This window comes from Cetorhinus maximus, chromosome 2 (genome assembly GCF_964194155.1).
Source record: "Cetorhinus maximus chromosome 2, sCetMax3.hap1.1, whole genome shotgun sequence".
Classification (NCBI taxonomy): Eukaryota; Metazoa; Chordata; class Chondrichthyes; order Lamniformes; family Cetorhinidae; genus Cetorhinus; species Cetorhinus maximus.
The window spans coordinates 220,277,986-220,296,698 of NC_135880.1; positions in this window are offsets into that span (position 1 = coordinate 220,277,986).

The following is an 18,713-nucleotide window of genomic DNA, read 5'->3' on the forward strand; positions in this document are numbered from 1 at the left end:
AGAGAAGGTTAGGGGGTTATCTAATTCTATGGGCTTTTGAGATGATAAATAGCCTCAAAAGTGTCTGAGAATATTGGGCAAGTGGAGGGAATTAAAATTGCTGTGTTTGCTGCCAACGCAGTGCATGCACGTTTGTACACTTGGCCGTCATCTTTATAGGGGATAGTGTACAGCTGGGCGCATGCACGGTGATCACTGGCCCTGGAATTGCAAATATTACAGTGCCAGCAGCAGAATCTCTCAAGGGTCCCACAGTTTTCTTTATCCCATTTGACTTCCTTAACACCTTTCTTGCCTTTTATTCCCTATTCTTTTGGGAAGGCACCTTTCTTCCAATAAACCACCATGTCATGGCAGCACATCTCAGTGGTGTGGAAGGGATGGCGTAGTGAAGCCTGTATTCCATTATCTGCCTGCCTGTTGGTGCTTAATCGTGCTGTGCTGGGAAAAACAAGCCTCTGGGCTGCAAACGGAATTGTGGCTGTCACCGGGTAGATCAGAAGCCTCGCCCGCCTCCCCTTCCCAATCCCCGGACTCAGAAGCCTCCCCTGCGGAGAGGCTGCGCGCGACAACCTGCCCGGCGCGGGGCTCAGGGACTGGGTGAGCGGTTTCCAACCGGCACTGGGTCTCCTGCAAATGATGACATAGGATTCTGCGCATGCGTGGCCGAGTGCGCATGCACAGACAGGTATCGGTGACCATCTTGCGCAGCCAACTGGCATTGGCAGGAGACACATTGTAAAATTAGAATAAATAGTTCTTGTTGAAGAGCTAGAACAGAAAAGATTGGCTGAATGGCTGCCTCATGTATTTTACTTCCTATGATTCCATGTTCTATATACTTGCCCAAATGTTCACATGGTAAAGAGTTTTCAACAATTTAATTGCATCTTTTATCCTTCTCCCTCTTGCCCCAGTTATCTACTGCCCCTGAAGGCTGACCTATAGCAGTATTGCCCATCCTCTGCTGGTTGAGTGGCTATTCCTCACATTTAAGCATGAACAGTGGGTGTTGGCAGGTTGTTAAACGTAAAATGGGCATCACAGCCAAGTTCCATCCTAGTATCATCCCCCACATCGACACACATGAATTTTCCACTGAGCCTCTTAATTGGATATTAATTGGGTGTTTAAATGAATCTAGGCAAAGGGCATTAATGGGGAATTCACTTCTGCTCCTATATATATATATATATAAGAGCAGACTGAAACTGTGGTTGTTGTGATTGGAATGTGATTGGCTTGTAATGTGTATCTATGTAAATAAAAACTTATAAATGTGTAAAAAATGAGGCTCCAGTTCTATCCTCACCACCTCGCTATCTAAGTGTAACAGTGTCCACTAGATAGGAATCTGTAGGCTTTTTGTCTCCCTACACTAGGGGTTTTAATGTGAGTTGAAATACCTAAAGCTGCTCCCCTAGCTAAGATCAGCTCATTTCGCTTAGAGTAACAATTGAACCTGGTAGGATGATTCATTGAGCGAGTAAAATGAGTTTCTTAGTTAGGAAAAGGACTACTGTCAGCTTAAAATCAGCGTCATTCATTTTTGATCCATTGGTAACTGCAAAACTCAATAAGAATGTTTTCGGGAGCAGGGATATCACTTTAAGTAAAATTCTCTCTCCCTGTATTTGTTCAGCCTTCTGGGAAAATGGATCTGAAAATGTTGCCACAATTACCTATCATGTGTTGGACGTTGACAGTTAAAACTCAAAAGGAATGCAAAATTAAGCACTGACAATGGTCCCACAGGACACAAGCCATGCCAGATCTTCTCTGTAAAATAAGCAAAGCAGTATAAATGAAAAGTGTCAATGTTCACCTTCTATGGGTAAAGTCAGAGTTTGAATTGATCATTTAGGATTGAGATGGGGGGAAATTTCTTCACTCTTTGAAATTCTCTACTCCAGCCAGCTGTGGGTGATCAGCCATTGTGTAAACTCTAAACTGAGATTGATAGATTCTTGGGCATTAAGGGAGTCAAGGGATAAGGGAATAGGGCGGGAAAGTGGAGTTGGGGTAGACGCTCTGCTGTGATCTTATTGAATGGTGAAGCAGGCTCGAGGGGCTGTATAACCTACTCCTGCTCCTATTTATTATGTTCTTATTATCAACTTTTTCAATGTCCTTTATCTCTTCTCTCTCTCTTTCACTATGCATTTCTGAGCTGGTGCTCCAGAAACAAATAGGGGCACCATATCCAGTGAGTGTTAAGGGGAAGGTGGCTACATTGAATGTAACTGGACTGGCAGAAATATAAATGTTTTGATAAGGCAAATTCTGCTAACGCCCCACCTCACGCAATGGTCAGCTTTCTACCTTATGGGTCTCCCAAATCCCTTTTTTGACTCCGTCACTTTAGTGGGTGAATTAATTGCTTGTTAGCAATGCTAGTCAAACACTGTTGGCTCTATAAACTGTTATTGTACATGACTGTGTTGTCATGTGCGTGTTAACGTTAGCATATATTCGTGCATGGATAGATGTAGAGAGGATGTTTCCACTTGTGGGGTGAGACAACAAGTGGGGGGACATAAATATAGGATAGGCACTAATAAATCCAGTAGGGAAATCAAGCAAAACATCTTTATCCAGAGTGGTTAGAATATGGAGGTTACTACAACAGGAGTAGTTGAGGTGAGTACATGGATGCGAAGCTAGATAAGCACAAGATAAAAGAGATTAGAAAGAGATGCTGAGAGGTTTAGATGAAGAGGGGCAGGTGGAGCAGAAACACCAGCATGGATCTATTGGGCTGAATGGCCTGATTCTGTGCCATAAATAATATTTTGACACAAACAATAGCTACAATTGTGCTGAATTTTCCCCAACATACAAATGAATAACTGGTTTTCAACCTTTTCAATATGTGTGGAACTTTCTGTAAATATTTTTTTTATTCATTCATGGGATGTGGGCGTCACTGGCTAGTCCTGCATTTATTGCCCATCCCTAATTGCCTTTGAGAAGGTGGTGGTGAGCTGCCTTCTTGAACCGCTGAAGTCCATGTGGTGTAGGTACACCCACGGTACTGTTAGGGAGGGAGTTCCAGGATTTTGACCCAGTGACAGTGAAGGAACAGTGATATAATTCCAAGTAAAAATGGTGAGTGACTTGGAGGGGAACTTCCAGGTGGTGGTGTTCCCATCTATCTGCTGCCCTTTTCCTAGATGGTAGAGGTCGTTGGTTTGGAAGATACTGTCTAAGGAGGCTTGATGAGTTCCTGAGTACATCTTGTAGATGGTACACACTGCTGCCACTGTGCGTCGGTGATGGAGGGAGTGAATGTTTGTAGATGGGGTGCCAATCAGGTCTGCTTTGCCCTGGATGGTGTTAATCTTCTTGAGTGTTGTTGGAGCTGAACTATCTAGGCAAGCGGAGAGTATTCCATCACACCCCTGACTTGTGCCTTGTAGATGGTGGACAGGTTTTGGAGAGTCAGAAGGTGAGTTACTCGCCGCAGGGTTCTTAACCTCTGACCTGCTCTTGTAGCCACAGTATTTGTATTGATAAACTCCTGAGGACCTACTGCAGATATTGTCACATACCTGCAGACCTGTTGTCTTGCTTCCAAAAGACAATGTTACGTAGCCAATGGAAAGCAGTGCCAACATTGCATGATTTTTAAAATGAAGATACAGTAACCAAACTAACACAGAAATATACAGGTGCCTGATGATCTCGCCCATTTAAATCTTATGACCTTGCAGACTCCTGACACCTTTCTCCCCCACCTCCACCCTTCACTCTACCCAACTAAGATTTGAAGACCCAAGTTTTCTTTTACTTGGATGGAAAGATGCTAAATATATCCTATTTAAATACTTTTGCTTTTTGAATACTTTATCTAAATTAAACTAATGCTTCTTTTGCTATCCCACACAATCCCTGCTCAGTTTGAGTCATATAGCTAGTTATGGGCATAATATCCTCTGGTATCACACAATACTTGATGCATTTTAGGCAGGTTAAGAAATATGCATTATTTAAGATGACTGATTTCTTTCTATTCATATGTTTAAAGAAGCTCCACACAATTCTAATATAATTTCCCTTTAGTCACTGAGGATTTTGACACTATTCTGCATGACGCTGTCAGCAAAAATGAAGCTTGAAGTTTCTTAAATTTAATCCAAACTACAAAAGTGGTTATAAAGTTCTGTAATTCAATTTATGTGCCCTTGTTCAATTCTCAAAGAATCACAGCATTGAAATTCATAGAAAATTGCCTCGGCTGATATTATATAACAGCCGCTAAGAATCTGTTTTGGAAATTGTAGAGGGCTTTCGATATTATTTCATGCGTTAGTTTATTTTTTAAAAATGGAGAGTCCAATTTCATCGTTCAAAGCCTGTTTGCAAAACACACCTTGCGGGATAAATGATGATTCCAAGCTCTCTACTTGACAATGTAAGAAAGGCTGATTGTGGACCCATTTATAACACCAGTACCTATCTGGATTCATGACCCTTCCAGCTAGCAACACCTCTCCGTGTCAATGAAGACAGTGCTCAATAATTCTGTCCCAGTTGCAAACAACATTGTTGGGTGAGGACGGAACTTGCAGGAAATAGTGACCCCACCCTTCACAGCTGCTGGAAGGATAAAATTGGAAGCATGGGTCTCCCGTGGACCTGCCAAATTTAACTATTTTTGGATTCTGTTCCCTGGTCACAGCCAGCTCAGCTGATGACTGGCCTGCTTGTTGGGCACCAGGCCACAGCTGGGGGATGTAGAGGAGGGAGGTTGGTGGGGATCGAGGGAGGAGCCTGGGGGAGAACAAGAAGGATCAGGAGTTGACATCAGAGAGGTAGGTCAGGGGTTGGACAGTTCACAGGGAGGGTCTGTTGCTGGGGTGGTTTCTTTTCTCTTTTATGGGATTTGGGCATCGCTGGCAAGGACGGCATTTGTTGTCCATCCCTAATTGACCTTGAACTGAGTGGCTTGCTAGGCCATTTCAGAGGGCAGTTAAGAGTCAAACACATTGTTGTGGGTCTGGAGCCTGGAGTCACACGTGGGGCCAGACCAAGTAAGGACAACAGATTTTCTCCCCTAAAGGGGAATTAGTGAACCAAATAAGTTTTTACAACAATCGATGATAGTTTCATGGTCACCACTACTGATACCAGCTTTTTGGTGAATCTTGTATTAATTGAATTTAAATTCCATCAGCTGCCTTGGGACTTGAACCCCTGTCCCCAGAGCATTAGGCTGGGCCTCTGGATTACCACTCTAGTGACATTACCACTACACCACTGTCTCCCTGGTAGGGGTGTTACAGCTGGGCTGCACTCCTGCTCCTCTTGGCCCACAAGCAGTGCTGGAAAGGTATTTGCCTGTTCCATGCAATGGCCTTTCACCTCCTCTTTAGCTGCCTTGTTTCACAAAACCCAGACATGCTGGCACGCCAGTGTTACAGCTCAAACAGAACAGAGTTTTCATTACTTCTACTAGAATTGCTAGAAAAATTCCTACAATGGCTTATTTCAATTCCTCATCCGTGCTGATAACTGATTTCCTGCATGGCCACTGTCACCTGCTCCACAGATGGTAAAGGTAGGTGGCTATTGAGTAAAAATGGGATCAGGCTTGGCGATGATGCCTCTGTTGTTGAGTAGCCTCTTGACGCTTATTGCCAACTCTTGCACATGAAGAATGGGAAGTGTTGAAGGGCAACCATGTGCTTGTGAAATCCAAAACTGCCTCAGAAAGGGTCATTGCTTTCAGAAGAGAAGATGAGGAAAGTGGCAGGAGGTTAAGAACCCCAAAACAGATTATGGGAAAAGAGAATCTGTAGAGCATTGAAAACAATTCTTCTCAATGCCTCGCCACTGGCGAGCTATACATTATTTGCCTTCCAGTCACTATTCCCTACAACCTGTTAAATTATATAGAAGATCATCTCTGTGAATTTAACAGTCCTTTGAATCTTGTAACTTCAATTTCATTCAGCAAAGACACCCTCCTATTAAGGGATTGCTGTCTTTCTGATATGATGTTAAACTGAAGCCTTGGAAAAATAGGTTTTAGCAGTGCCTTGGCCAACATTCACCCCTCAACTGACCTTACCTAAATCAGTTGACTTGTTACTCATTTATGAACATACAAACAAACAATGATGGCCAGAGAAAGATCCTCTGGCCCAGCCAGCCTGTCCCACCCAATTGTACTGCCCCCACTCCACCCGAAATCATGTCAACCCCGAGAGAGGTGAAAAGCAGCTGGAGAAACCCAAAGCGATTTGGGAGCGAAATCTGAGATTTGCTCTCCTACCCCTTTTAGGTGATTGAAACCAGTTCAGGAGATCACCCTGACCCTGTTTAATGTCTTGCAGTGTCTACCTTTTCTACAAGATGATCTCCCCCACCCCAGCCAGATACAGATTTAATCAGCTGTTTGTGAGATTTTGCTGATGATACTTTGAAAGTGATTCATTGGCTGCGAACATCTTGGAATGTACTAGGATATTTTTATTTTCTTTCTTGACTTTAGTTATGTCTTGTTTCCTGAGGAACCGGCAAAGTCAGTGATTTCCTCCTGTGAGTTTTAAAACATATTCCAAGATTTTCATCAACTGCAAATGTGTGTGGAGGAGATTATTCCGGCATTTTAGCTTTGTAGCCCTTTACTCTACTGGAAGTACATAAATTGGTACATGTGCATGGATTGAAAAACTGATGGTGGTGAGGGAATAAACTGGTTTATATGAAATATGAGAACCTTGGAACCCTGTGAAAGAAGCACATCACATGATACTGCTGTACCTGAATTAACTTCCACTAACGAGAATACATTTCCCTAATTCAGACATCAGGCACTATGTTAACACTTGGTGTGATTTATCCAGTGTGCTTTGATGGCAGCAATCAGTTTATTAATGATGGCAATTCCTGTTCTGGGTTTGTTTGTGATTGCAAGATAACAGATTGAATTCAGTTAGTCCTGAAATTAGAAAGTGCAGGGGTCCATATCAACGGAACATTATCATTCTTTGCATCTTGTGTGTGTATTTGGTCGGTGGGTATGGGGGGGAGGGGGGAGGGGGGAGGGGAGTGGTGGGGGGCCCTCAGGGATCGCTCGATAAATCTTTTTGTTCTGGCAGTGTTAAATTCAACTTCATGCTTAAAAGTATCCAACCCAGAATAAGAATTCTACACTGATAACAGTTTGTATTTGCCTGACGTATTTACTCTGCTTAACACCCGATATGTAAAAATAAGAGAAAAAACACTCGAACCCTCACTCACAAATGCATTCAAGAGGTTCACACACACGCACACCCACACACACACACACACGCGCACAGTCACACACACACACACACACACGCACAGTCACACACACACACACACCCACACACAGACACACACACACACAGACACACACACACACAGTCACACAGACAGACACACACACACGCAGTCAAACACACACACGCACAGTCACACACATACACACATGCAGTCACACACACACAGTCACACAGACATACGCACGCAGTCACACACACACATTCACACAGACAGACACACACACAGTCACACAGACACACACACACATAGTCACACATACACACACACAGTCACACACAGAAACACAGAGATACACAGACACACAGATACAACACAGACACAGTCTCACACACACACACACACAGTCACACAGACACACACATACACACAGACACACACAGAAGTAAGTTACAAAGAGATCTTAACAAGCTAATTCTGGGCTCATTGTTTCAAGTAGATCAAAAAAGGTTGGTAGGACTCTCTTCTCAGCCAGGGTCCATTGTCCAAAGTGATTGAGTTTAATGGTTTGGTTCTCATCCACCTGAATAATTAGATTATGTCTGAATGTCTTTGAGTAGTTCAGGAGATGGAAATTCACACTCATTTAACTTATTTTCCTTAGTGGGCAATGCCCAGGTGGCCCGACTCCCTTCTGATAGCTTTGTGAATTGCCAGGTGAAGTTATGTAAATGTTCAGCCATCTTATGTCCTGCATTTTAGGTCACTTGAATCTTTTTAAAACTTATTCTCTGGCTGCAGCACACTCAATAAACAATCAATTTTTGATGTAAGACAGGGTTTGATAACAGTTAAATTTCTGCGGGAGTCATTGGGATGGTGGGACTGTTGTCCCCTCCCTGACCTTTTAGCTGAGGATGCAGGGGCCACAGCATCCCATAAGATACAGCCCCATATTTCTGCATGTTACACCCCATTTACCACCTTTTTTGCCCACTCACTTAACCTGACTGTATCCTTTTACAGCCTCTTTGTGTCCTCTCCACACCTTGCTTTCCCACCAGGCTTTGTATTCTAAGTAATCTTGAATATATAGCACTCAGTGCCCCCACCTAAGTCATTGATATAGATTGTAAATATCTGAAGCTCTGGCACTGACCCTTGCGGTGACCCACAAGTTACAACCTGCCAAGCAGAAAACGATGTTATCTTGCAATCACAAACAAACAAACCCAGAACAGGAATTGCCATCATTAATAGACTGATTGCTGCCATGAATCCATTTATCCAACCAATTCTCAATCCATGCTAATCTAATTGCCCTAAATCCATGAGCCCAAATATTATGTAATAAATTCTTTTCTGGCACCTTCTGAAAGTCTGATAATACATCCACTGCTTAGTTACAACCTCACAAAACTCCATTAGATTTGTCAAATATGGTTTCCCTCTCATAAATCCATGGTGACTCTGCCCAATCATATTATCATTTTCTAAGTGCCCTGTTTCTAAATCCCCAATAACAGATTCTAGCACCTGGCTATACTGATGTTATAGTTTGTGATGATTTCCCAAGTGATGAATGGTCCCTGGACCAGAGGTAGAACACCATCACTATTGTTGGCACTAATGTTTCTGCCAGCTGTCTGTGGGAAGCCAGATGGTGCAGAACTGCATGTTTTTTTTTATTCCTACACAGTATGTGGGCATCGCTGGCTGGGCCAGCATTTATTGACCAACCCTAAGTGCCCTTGAGAAGGTGGTGGGTGAGCTGCCATCTTGAACCACCACAGTTCCTGTGGTGTAGATACACCCACAGTGCTGTTAGGGAGGGAGTTCCAGGATTTTGACCCAACGACAGTGAAGGAACAGCGATATATTTCCAAGTCATGATGGTGAGTGGTTTGGAGGGGAGCTTTGAGGAGGTGGTGTTCCCATGTATCTGCTGCCCTTGTCCTTCTAGATGGTAGAGGTTGTGGGTTTGAAAGGTGCTGTCTAAGGAGCCTTGGTGAGATCCTGTAGTGCATCTTGTAGATGGTACACACTGCTGCTACTATGCGTTGGTGGTGGAGGGAGTGAATGTTTGTGGATGTGGTGCCAATCAAGCAGGCTGCTTTGTCCTTGATGGTGTCAAGCTTCTTGAGTGTTGTTGGGGCTACACTCATCCAGGCAAGTGGTGAATATTCCATCACACTCCTGACTTGTACCTTGTAGATGGTGGACAGGCTTTGGGAGTCAGGAGATTAGTTACTCGACACAGGATTCCTAGCCCCTGACCTGCCCTTGTAGCCACAGTATTTATATGGTTTGTCCAGTTCAGTTCTGGTCAATAGTAACCCTAGGGTGTTGATAGTGGGGAATTCAGTGATGGTAATGCCATTGAATGCCAAGGGGCGATGGTTAGATTCTCTCTTGTTGGAGATGTATGGAAGGACTAAAATGAAAGGATTGAGAATAAAAATGTATACATGCAGGGGAAGTAGATCTCTTATTACTATGAGAATGAATGACTATTGCAGCATGAATGTAGAGCTATGGTGATGGACAGTATCAGAGAAACTCATTGATACCGGGTAACAAGGTTGTGTTAGCATAGTGGTTATGTTACTGGGCTGGTAATGCAGGAACCTGGAGTAATGAGCCAGAGACATGGGGCAGAATTTTATGTCCAGTAGGTGGGTGCGTGCTTGACCTGATTGGGTGTAAAATTGTGCGAGAAGACGTTGGGTGAGTCCCGATGTCATTATTCACTTGCGATATTTTGCTTGGCAGGTACGTGCAAAAGTCGGAAGCGCGTTCGCTGACAATTAAGAGGGCAATTAAACCTATTAAAGATTAAAGGAGCAATTGACTCTGATTTTTCGTTTCCCGTCCAACCTTACGGTTGGCGGACGGGCGAATCGGCCGGGCGGCCTCTGCATTTTTCATCCAACCTCATCCAAAGGCGGGATGAAATTTCCGTGCTGAAATAAAATAAAAATAAATATCTGTGGACAGCATTTTTTATCAGCTTTATTTTCAGGTGATTGACTGTGATCCATGGACACTTTTTTTGTCAGCTTCTGAAACCTTTATTTGAGCCTTTTCAGGTCTCCAGCTCCCTGAGGCAGCTGTCTGCCTTTAGGGAGCTTTCTCACAGCGCTCACCCCGCGCCTATGGCGACATCATCGCCCGCCCTCTTCCCAACCCCACCCCGGCAGCGCTGAGCTTTTCAACGCACGTTCCACACCGGCTGGCTGTTAATTGGCCAGCCAGCATGAAATCGCAGCTATGGGCTAATTGTGGTCAGGGGCTCGTTTCCTGACTGCTCCTGGGCCCGCCGATTGGGCACACCGGCCAGAGGTAAAATCCAGGCCATGAGATTAAAACCCACCACAGCAGCTGGAGATTTTAAATTCAGTTAATTAAATACATCTGGAATAAAAAGCTAGTACCTGTTATGGTGACCAGCAAGTTACTGGATTGTCGTAAGAATACCCATCTGATTTACTGATGTCCTTTAGGGAAGGAAACCTGCCATCCTCACCCAGTCTGGTCTATATGTGCCTACAGAAATGTGGTGGACTCTTAGCTACCCTCTGAAATGGCCTAACTCATTTCTCAGCCTTATTTGAGAAGGTGGATCATGAACACAACCTTATCAATAGCAACGAGGGATGGGCAATACATGTTGGCCTTACCAGCGATGGCCACATCCTGTGAATGAATTAAAAGGAAAATACATGAAAATCTACTTTGAATGGTGTTCTGTTGTGAAACAAGGCACTTTTGAAAGCTTGCACTTTTAATTGTGACAGAATTACATAGTCCACAGCACAGCAACAGGCCATTTGGCCCAACTGATCTACACAGACATTTATGCTCTACACAAGCCTCCTCCCACCAATTTTCATTGAACCCTGTCTGCATACCCTTGTACTCCTTTCTTCTTCATTTATTTATCTTGCTTTCTATTAATTGCTCTGCTGTTTGCCTCACCTACTTATAGCAGTGGTGAGTTCAGCATCCTAACCATTCCGAATAAAGACATTTCTCCTGAACTCTTTACTGCATTTATTAATGACCATTGTATATTTACGGCCTCTAGTTCTGGTCTTCTCCACAAATGGAAATGTTTTCTCTGCACTTCCCACAGTTTCTCCTCACTGAAAGCAATTCAGAGTTGCAGGATAAAAGCAAAATACTGTGGATGCTGGAGATCTAGAACAAAAACAAAAAATACCTGGAAAAACTCAGCAGGTCTGACAGCATCTGCTGAGAGGGATACAGTTGACGTTTCGAGTCCGTATGACCCTTCATCAGAACTAAGACATATAGAAATGAGATGAAATATAAGCTGGTAGAAGAGGGTGGGACAGGAGAGCTCGATAGGGGGCCAGTGATAGGTGGAGGCCAAGAAGAGATTGCCAAAGATGTCATAGACAAAAGGACAAAGGAGTGTTGACAGTGGTGATATTATCTAAAGGATGTGCTAATGGGGACATTCAGGGAAGCAAGCTAGTGGCAGATGGCCCTAGTGGGGGTGGGGTGGGGGGAAGGGATCGAAGTGGGCTAAAAGGTGGAGATCGAAATAAATTTAAAAATAGGTGAGAAAAGAAAAAAAAAGTTGTAAAAAAATTATAAATTATTGGAAAAGGGGGATCGGAAAGGGGGTGGGGATGGAGGTGACCCCCTTTTTCCAATAATTTATAATTTTTTTACAACTTTATTTTTTTCTTTTCTCTCCTATTTTTAAATTTATTTCGATCTATTGTTTCATCTCCACCTTTTAGCCCACTTTGATCCCTTCCCCCCACCCCACCCCCACTAGGGCCAGCTGCCACTAGCTTGCTTCCCTGAATGTCCCCATTAGCACATCCTTTAGATAATATCACCATCGTCAACACCCCTTTGTCCTTTTGTCTATGACATCTTTGGCAGTCTCTTCTTGGCCTCCACCTATCACTGGCCCCCTATCGAGCTCTCCTGTCCCACCCCCTTCTACCAGCTTATATTTCATCTCATTTCTATGTGTCTTAGTTCTGATGAAGGGTCATGCGGACTCGAAACGTCAACTGTATCCCTCTCGGCAGATGCTGTCAGACCTGCTGAGTTTTTCCAGGTATTTTTGTCGGAGTTGCAGGAACTCAGTTAGCGGACGAATTGGCCACAGTCGGGAACATTGGGATTCCCAAGTGACCACCAAGAAAACAGCAATTATGTAATTAGAGATTCAGAGGTATGGATATACAATTGAACCCACTCTGGGTCACTGAGAATGGGTTTCAAAGAGATCAGAACTGGAACAATTCTAACAAGAAAGTAACTGCAGGGTTGAAGATTTGGAATGAATGACCCACAGCTCATGGAATGGGAAAAGAGAGGCATGGAAACTGATGGGAAACATGGACAGTGAAGCTTTGCGATTTATACCTTCAGGGAGACCCCCTAATGAATGGATACTTGAAAGATGAAAAAATGTGGGAGCTCCTTAATTTTGCAGCAGAATAAAAGAAAAGCAAGATCCAAAATGTTGAATGTCTAGCCAGGAGATCTCCTGGAAGACACCATCATGCTGGGAGAGATGAAAGGCCAAAGACTACGGTTGTATGATATAAGGAACTAGATGCAGGATTATATATATTACCCTCCAAGCTGATAGAGATTTAGTAACTCACCTGGATGAAATTTTGAAGTTTCTCTAGAAAATGATGGTGCAGATAGGCTTAGGATGGAATTTGAGATATTCACGCACCTCCCTGACTCCACAATGGCTCCTAAGCTAGGATTTCTCAGTACTCTGTTATTTCTCAGTACTCTGTTATTCCTCAGTACTCTGTTATTTCTCAGTACTCTGTTATTCCTCAGTACTCTGTTATTCCTCAGTACTCTGTTATTTCTCAGTACTCTGTTATTTCTCAGTCCTCTGTTATTCCTCAGTACTTTGTTATTTCTCAGTACTCTGTTATTTCTCAGTCCTCTGTTATTCCTCAGTACTTTGTTATTTCTTTCCAATTTCTTGGAGAGCTGTCAGCTCAGGTTTTTTCTCTCCTCAACCAACCAATACTTGATTTTCTCCATCTCATTCCCCCTCCAGTTTTACTAAGAAAAAGACACAATTTTCTTACTTCCAATTAAGTACCAGTATGAGACAACATTCTCATCTTTCTAAAGGCCAGTGGGACCCCCCAGTGTGCACAGTTTCAGTGAGCTTCAGTCACTTGGGGATGAGAGGTATGTAACACTGGTGCAGTATGGAGCATCATTCTGAGCTTGGGGTTCAGGTACATTGAGATGCTTTTCTAAGCTCCACTCCTGATGCAGAACTTCAGCAGTAAATGTGGTTACTATCTCTCCTACAACACTGTAGCTCTGAGTTTCCAACCTGCACCAGATCCCCAAAAAGTGACTCCCATTATTTGGGCAGTCTGTAGCTAGCTTTTACTTTCTACTAGTTACTCAATCTGACCTAATACAACTTCATGCTGGTACCTTGATTGTATTTCATTCTGCATGTCAATGTCTCTCTCATCTTCTGGGCACAGGAATTCAAGCAAAAATAAGCATGCTCAAAAATAATCTACAAATGCTCACTTGTACTGTAGTCAGTTAGAGAACTCGTTGTTGCCCCTGGATTATCTAGTGATCTCAATGTACGGGGCCCATTGGGTGGATGAGAATGTGTGATTGTAATCTACACAACTTCACTTCCCCATGCAAAACAATGCCTTTTGAAGGATATTGGGAATTTTGCCCCACTTGATATCTAATTATAGAAATCAGTGTGATGTAGATTGTCAGTAAGCAAGTGCAATATTCCAAATCACAGCAAATAATGCTGTAGCTTGATTGATGGCCTTAACTTTCCCAATGCCTGAGCGAGTTATCTCTCTGACAGAATGTTAAAGTTAACCTGAGCACCCATAGGTGACAGGGCAGTAAATTGGGCAGAGTTTCCAGTGTTAAATCCTAACACTATCCTGTTGTGTTTATACTTGAGTTGTCTCTGTTAATGTCTGTGCAGTGCTGATATTGATGGATGAGAAGTAGTTGTTGATGCTAATATATGTAAACTTTGCTGTGATCAGACATGCATCATAAAGTTCCAACGAGGAGCAGAGACCAGGGATCATTTGTTTTTCATGTGAGGCAGCTCTGTTACCTGCCTTCAGCTGATAGATGGGCTAATTAGCAAATAGCACAGTAATTCTAGACACTCCAAGATATGAGTAACTCATAATTTAGTGGTTTTCATTTTGAAACTTGCCCTTTCTGGTGACTCTAATCTCTGACCTGACTGATAAGTATAACTTTGGCTCTTTATTAGACATGTGAAGCCTAAGCTCTGAACCTTTCTTTTACAAGGTAAATAGTTTTATTTATCTCCCTATACAAATTCATTAGGAATTTAAACTGTGTTCCTATCCTTCCAGTCATTTCAGTGGAGTAATTAGCAGAACCAGTCCAAATTTCAATGACATGACCTATTGTTGGGCAGGTTATTGATTATTGTTCCTGCTGTCGTCAATTGGTTCTTTTGAATTGTGTGGAAAACTAGTGTTGAGTTGATCCCTTCATGGTTGAAGAGGGTAAATATGGTGAAACTGAATCATTAACATCTGTTTTTTTCAGGTCAAATCCTTGGTCCGTGCTGACTTCACCGTGGAGGTGCCCCACATTGGCTTCTGGCCCCTGAACATCTCCATTTCCAAATTTCCATCCTTATATTCAAATCCCTCCATGGCCCCACCCCCACCCCATCTCTGTAACCTTCCCTAAGATTACACCCCACCCAGAACTCTGAAGGGCCCTGTGGAGTGTGCAAATATTTTAGGGTGAGGGGGAGCATGCCAATATTTACTAAACTAGCAGGGTGGGGCTGGCCCTGGGGAGGATGCTCTTTCGGAGGGTTCCCAGGACCACCCGAGAATATTGGCACAATCTCCAGGACCCTTCAGAGTTCTTGCTGGGGTGGAGGGAAGTTTACAGAGATGGGGAGTGTGCCAATATTTACAAAGACCCTTCTTCCTAACCAACACTGGAAATTTTATAGACAGCCATCCGACAAAATCCAATTCCTCTCCTGAGGAAAGATATAAGTAAAGCAAAATTCTGCAGGACGAATTTATTCTTGCACGCAACATCATAAATCATTGAATGTTAATAACAATATTACGCCTTCTCTTGTCTTGCGCTCATTGGAAAATTATATATTGTGCAGTCGGGAAACCAATGGGAGAGAGATGATCACTTTGGGTGTAACGGTGGGTGTGTCATTTCCTGCCTGTGTGGGGAACATGCTGAGTTGAGATATGAGCAATCAATAAATGGATGATATTTGAAGATATAGCAGAAGGTTATTGCAGTCTTATCTCTTGTATTCTAGGTTACCACATGAACATTTCCTGTTTAATTAAGTGTGACTTATTCTGCTGGCTTGTACCTGTTTCCTGGCCTTTTATGTTTCATTACTGTCTGGTCTCCCAATCTAACTGTTATTATTGAAAGACCCCATGGATCTGAATGACAGGACAACAAAATCCCATTTTGTGTGATAAGCTGCTGAGATGAAACACCTCATTCTGCTCTTACATTGTCCAGAAAACATCTCTGCCACAGAACTGTAAATGTTTGATTTGGAACTGATATTCTGCTTCCACGATCTGTTGCAGTGCCCACTTAATGACATGAGAGTTTATTGACCCAATATTAACCTGTACCTACACTTTAATTGCATGTGCACAGGCTACATATTGTGTCTTCATACCAATAACATGGTAAAGGGGCATCCACGTCAGATGAAAGTGACAATTTTCCCAGTGGATGTGACAAATTTCCCATTCTGGGATCTGAACCATTAGGATCTGACAGATACATGGAGCAGACAGAAATGAGCACAGTTTTATCTCTCCTCCCCACCCCACCCCTGCCAAACCACCAAAATCCCTATCCACTACATCACCTACTGAGCAGTTACAGAGTCGCTTGTTGTCAATTCTGCTTTGGCCTGGTACCAATCACATGTTGGCTGGAGAACACCAGGTTAAAAAAATAAGAGCAGGAAATAAACCCATGATGTGTCCATTAGTGTGAACCTCTCCAAGTTCAGGACTACCCTGGAATTCCCAAGAATTAAAGATTAATTTCCAGGATAATGCTGGACTAAAAATTGTCAAAGCACTTAAAAAAAATTGCTATTTTTTCCATTTCTGTTTCAGTGATAAAAGTACTGGGGAAAGATGAAAAAAATCTCTTTAACTGAGTGGGACAATTATGCCCAGGAGGCTGTGTGATAAAACCATGAGGATTATGGAGTTAACAACCTCCAATTGATGTTGTTGCAATAGGAAAGTGCCTTTCCATTTACCATTTTTGGCAAAGTGGCCAGTGATGGGAGAGAATGAAGCTGACAGTGGGAATGTGGAATCCACAGGATGAGGATGAACAAATTGCTTTTGTTGACTTGAAAAGCTTTCGAACTGTTTGCTCATGAGCACCATTTGTACCATTGCTCATCACTACGGCTGTCAACACTCAGTAGAAAGTTCATCACTTTGGCCAACTTCCACTTCCAGCGCCAGGAATTTCCCTTCCGCCATCGCAACTATGCCGTAAGTGTGGTGCAAAGTTTGCCCCTCTGCTAAAGTTACCGGGGGTGGGGGAGGTGGGGGGGGAGGGTGGGGGTTGTTGTTTATTGCACAGGGAGGTTTTGCTACAGTTGTATACAGGGCAAAGGTGAGACCACAACTGGAGTACTGCGTACAGTTTTGGTCTCCTTATTTAATAAAGGGCATAATTGCATTAGAAGCAGTTCAGAGAAGGTTTGCTCAACTGATTCCTGGGATGGGAAGTAGGGGAGTGGTTAACTCATGAGGAAAGATTGGACAGGTTGGCCCTGTATCCATTGGAGTTTGGAAAAAGGAGAGGTGATCTTATTGAAGCATACAAGATCCTGAGGGGACTTGACAGGGTGGATGCTGAGAGGGTGTTTTCTCTGAAAAAGCTTTTTCACACAGCGAGTAGTCAGGGTTTGGAATGCACTGCCTGTAAGTGTGCTGGAGGTGGGTTCAATTGAGGCATTCAAGAGGGCATTGGATGGCTATTTAAATAGAAACAATGCGCAGGGTTACGGGGAAAAGGCAGGAGATTGGCACTAAGTTAAAATGCTCAGAGAGCCGGTGCAGACACAATGGGCCGAATGGCCTCCTTCTACACTGTAACAATTCTGTGATTCAGTGATTCTGGTGGGAGAGACAAGAACTAGGGGGCACAGTTTGAAAATAAGGGGTCTCCCATTTAATTTGGAGATTTTTTTTCTCTCAGAAGGTTGTTAGCTTGTGGAATTTCTTTCCCCAAGAGAACGGTGCAAGCAAGCTCATTGAATATTTTTAAGGCTGAGTTAGGTAGATTCTTGATCGACAAGGGAATCAAAGAGTACTGGGGATGGACAGGAAAATAGAGTTGAGGCCGCAATCAGGTCAGCCATGATCTTATCAAAAGGTGGGATGGCCTACTCCTGTTCCTCATTTGTATGTTTGTGTGTATGTAATAGCGGTTCATGGAGGAGATTCAAGGTCTGGAATAAGCAAACCATTTCAATCTAGCTCTAGGAAAATAGACCCTTTCAGTAATTTCCAGCACCACTCAGTTAAATGGCATTCCAGATATTATTGAAGACCATACATTAAGGAGCAGGAGGAGGCCACTCGGCCCCTCGAGCCTGCTCTGTCATTCAGTAAGATCACAGCTGACCTGATTGTAAATTCAACCCCACATTCCTGCCTACCCCTGATAACCTTTCACCCCTTTGTTAATCAAGAGCCTATCTAGCTCTGCCTTAAAAATATTCAAAGACCCTGGGTAGAATTTTCACCCCGTCGGGAGGGGGGGTGTTGTACGAGGGTGGGCGTGGGCAGGCACGCAGCCAATCGGTGCCCCTGATTGGCTGGATGCTGTCATTTTATGGTGGGCAGGCCAATTAAGTGCTGTGCGCTCCCTGTGCAGGCGGGGGTTGATTGCCTGAGTCGGGGGTGTGCTCTTTCACGCAAGGGCCTGAAAGAGTGAAGAAGGGAGATTATTTTTAATCTTAAACAGTTTAATAAAGTGTTGAAAAATTTTTTATGACGTCTGCTCATGTGAAACTGTCACATGAGCTGGTACATGTGCATTAATAAAAATTTTTCTGAAAATTTAAAATCATTCATGAATGGCTCCATGAAAAATGTGAAGGCCGCCTGGACTCTTCGCCTGCCCGACAGCCTTAAGGTTGGGCGGGCAGCTCAGCTGATTGCCTTAACTGCTTTTTAAGAGGCCTCAATAGGCTTTGACAGTTCGGCGGGACACACGCCCGATGACACCCCGCGTCATTTTACGCCTCGGCGAATGGGCCCCGCCCCCGCTCGCCGAACTGAAGATTCTGCCCCCTGTTTCCACTGCCTTTTGAGGAAGAGAGTTCCAAAGACTCACAACCCTCTGAGAGA